Here is a 4,373-nt window from a genome sequence, read left to right on the forward strand (position 1 = left end):
TCTGCTTTATTTATTCTCCATTGTATCTGTAATTTTCTTCACTCTCACATCCGCGTATGTGGTTCTGTTTGTCTGTCTGTCTGGTTGTTTACAGTTTTTCAATTTTGTGTGATGGTAGATAACAAAAACAACTTGAGCTAAATTACATTTTAGTGAAATCTGGTGAAAGTCACACTGAATGTGAAAATCAGTAAAAACATTATATTACCCACAATTTTTTTTGTTGATCGTCTTCAAAATTCACAATAATATACTCAGTGTTGGGAAAGTTAGTTTTAAAATGTATTCCACTACAGAATACATGCCTCAAAATGTATTTTGTAACGTGTTACGTTACTCAATGAGAGTAATGTATTATGAATATTTTGGATTATTACTATATTATCATGCTTTTTACAACTACATGAATGTACTATTGCTGTGTGATTCATTACTATTACTGAAGGTTACTCGCCATACCAATAGCAACTAGATTTTAAAATCTGAATATAAAATGAGTGACAGTAGGGTGGACATTATATTCATCCATCTCTCTGTGCCGGGCCGTTGTGTCAGCATGGTGTTGCAGGAATTGCCGTCTTGTGTGTGACTGGGTGCAGTAAGGAGTGTATGTGATGTGTGTGTGAGCATGCGCGTGAAGGAAACGCGGGGAGCGAAAGAGAAAAATAGAGAGAGTGTGTCATGGGTAGAGAGGGCGACCGGGAGCAGCGTTCTAACGGGCTACAGGCTATGCAGTGTGTTGTCGAAGTGTGCAGTACTGTTATTAAAGCCTCATCTCTTCAGTACTCTCCGGTGCCTCGGCTGATTTCTGTCTGTCTCACTACTCCACAAAAGTGAAGGGAGTTAACCCCGAAGGAGGACAAACTTCGGCCCTGGAGGAAGCATCTCCCCTCGCGTCTCCCGACCACGGTCAGGGGACTGACGGCGAGGAATGGTTAACAATGGTATAAAATCACAGCGATCACTCAGTAGCACTTACACCCACAACAATGAAACGCTTTGAAAGACATGATCACAGAACCTCCGTTGTACCCCGTCACCCCATCACAACCCGTTCCACTGATAACGCTGTATCCACTCCTCTTCGATTAACCCTGGAAGACCTGGAGAAGGAAAATGCACAGGTCTGAAAGGTCTTTCTTGACTTCAGCTCAGCCTTCAACACGATAATCCCTCAGCATCTGATCACCAAACTAGGCCGAGTTGGACTGAATCACCCCCTTGGAAAAATGGACACTGGTCTTTCAGACGGATAGACCTCAATTTGAGCAGAGAGTACATAAGAAATCAAGCACCATTTCATTATGTACAGGCTCTACAAAGGGACATGTCACGAATCCCCCGTTTTCACCATGATGACCCACCTCTGTGGTGAAAAGTACAGTAATCACTACATCACAAATTACGTGGATGACACAACAGTGGAACATCTCATCAAAGACAGCAATGACAGAGACTACAGGAGGAGGTGAGACTTTTTGCAGAATGGAACCTGTTTTTTTTTTGGTTTTTTTTGGTTTTTAATCTGGTGTTCAAAAGCAGCCCATGCACAGCCCGATCTACATAACTGACATTGCTGTGGAGATAGTCGAGTATGTGACCAACAATCTAACCAGGAGCCTGCACATCTCCTCACCAGCTCCTGCATTTTCCTCAGAGGTTAAAAATAACTCATCTTAACCCATCTGTCATCACCACTTTCTACTGAGGCACCACATAGAATGTGCAGCACACTGTGTCTCTGTGGTATGAGAGTAACGGTGTCTCAGACAGAAAGGCAGATTGCTGAGAAGATTGTTGGGGTCTTACTGCCACCTGTTGGGGGCTTAGTGCAACAACGCTGCCTGACAAGGCCAAAAAGGATCACGAGGGACATTGCTCATCCCCGTCACAGACTATTCTCCTCCCTTCAGGCAAAAAGTATCACAGCCTGGAAATCAGATCATTAACAGCTTGACAGTTAAATTCAAATGCACATCATAAATAGATGGAAAATACAATAGCTGAGCACACGTAAGCCATACAGATTGTTTTCGTGCATATATATATATATATATATATATATATATATATATATATATATATATATATATATATATATATATATATATATATATATATATACATTTTTTTTAATTTAATGTTCTATTCAGTGCTATACCATCTTTTTTTATTACTTTATTTCATTATTCATTGTTTAACAGAAAGTTATACTATAGTCTTTTAACGTGGTTCTGTTTTGATTGTGAGATTTTTTGTGTTTTTGTGTGCTCATAATGACAATAAAGGAATCCAGACCTTTGTCAGCATTGGATTTATAGCTACACCAGTAACTAGAAGGAACAGTACGAAATAGTGGATGCTTTGGAAACTTTTATGATATGAAGTGATGTTCTCACTCTTTCTCAAGTGTAAGTCACTCTGAGGTAAACTATATTGCCAAAAGTATTCACCGAGCCATCCAAATCACTCACTTCAGGTGTTCACATCACTTCCATGTTTAAAATCAAGCACCTACACATGCCTAGGCATAGCACAAAGTGGTAGAGCATGATGCTCACAGAGGTCGCCAACTTTCTGCAGAGTCAATCACTAAAGACCTTCAAGCTTCACGTGGCCTTCAGATTAGCTCAAGAATAGAGAGCTTCTTGGAATAGGTTTCCATGGAAACAGCTGCATCCAAGCGTGATGCAAAGCGTCGGATGCAGAGGTGTAAAGCACTGCACAACTGGACTCTAGCACAATGGAGATGTATTCTCTGGAGTGATCAATCACATTTCCCCATCTGACAATCCAATGGACCAGTCTGGGTTTGGTGGTTGCCATTGGACCAGTATTTGTCTGACTGCGTTGTGCCAAGTGTAAAGTTTGGTGGAGGGGGTGAATATGGCGTGGGGTTGTTTTTCAGCAGTTAGGCTCGTCCTCTTAGTTCCAGTGAAAGGAACTCTTAATGCTTCAGCATACCAAGACATTTTGGACAATTTCAGACTCCCAACTTAGTGGGAACAGTTTGATGATGGCCCCTTCCTGTGAGTCCTCACCTTAACTTGAAAGAACACCTTTGAGATGAATTAGAGTGGAGACTGTGAGCCATGCTTTCTCATCCGGTCTGTGACCTCACAAACGTGCTTCTAGAGAAAAATTTCCCCAAACACTCCTAAATCTTGCGGAAAGTCTTCCCAAAAGAGTTGAAGCTGTACTAACTGCAAAGGGAGGGCCGACATCATATCAAACCCTATGGATTAAAAAAGGGATGTCACTCAAGTTCAAATGTCTGTAAAGGCAGACAAGTGAATGCTTTTGGCAATAGAATGTATTAAATGTATTAGTAAAACCAAGTGGTAGACCTCCGCAGGGACAAACATCCTCCACTGCATCCACTAAACATTCAAGGCATGGACATTGAGGCTGTGGACAGCTACAATAAACTGGACTGGACTCATAATTCAGATGCCCTCTACAAGAATAGGCCGGGCAGGCTGTACCTGCTGCGGAGACTCACCTCTTTTGGAGTGAAGGGCCCAGTCCTGAAGACTTTCTAAGACTCTGTGGTGGCCTCAGCCATCTTTTACTGTGTGGCCTGCTGGGGCGGCAGCATCTCTGCTCAGGACAGGAAGAGACTGAACAGGCTTATCCGGAGGGCCAACTCTGTTCTAGGATGCCCTCTGGACTCAGTGGAGGTGGTGAGTGACATCACCACCCCATGCAGGAGACTGCACTGAACAGCTGAACAGCACTGAACAGCTCCTTCAGTGGCTGCGGCACCCACGATGTGGGACGGAGAGATTCCACAGGTCTTTCCTCCCCACTGCTGTCAGACTCCACAACAAAGACTTCGCAGCTGACCAAACACACACATCCACACATTTTCCATCAGGCCATCAGACTGCTGAACACGTCATAGACACCTCAGCTTCACTACTGGAACTTCAACATTATGCACTCCACACTGTATATAAATGCCACTTGTTTTGCACATATTCAACTCTGTATATTTTATATATTTTATTATTATTATTATTATTTTATTTTATTTTTTTACTATTTAATTTGTAAAAATGTGTATACACACACACACACACACACACACACACACACACACACACACGTAGGAAAATATTTAGTATACACATCCAGAAATGCATACACTATTATATATTGTACATATATTTATTAGTTTCAGGTTGGCCATTCTTGTATTTTGCTCATTTGTGTTGTTGTGTTTGCACATCTCTGTTGCTTGTGGGGCTCGCACACAAGAATTTCACTCGCATGTGCTGTGCCAGTGTGCCTGCACATGTGATGTGACAATAAAAAGTGATTTGATTTGATTTGATTTGACATGTGCAATTTCATTAAGTGCAATTCTCTTT

The sequence above is a fragment of the Copadichromis virginalis genome, linkage group LG23, assembly GCF_057382275.1.
Source record: "Copadichromis virginalis isolate Kocher_CV1m ecotype Utaka linkage group LG23, C_Virginalis_male_GT1.1, whole genome shotgun sequence".
NCBI lineage: Eukaryota > Metazoa > Chordata > Actinopteri > Cichliformes > Cichlidae > Copadichromis > Copadichromis virginalis.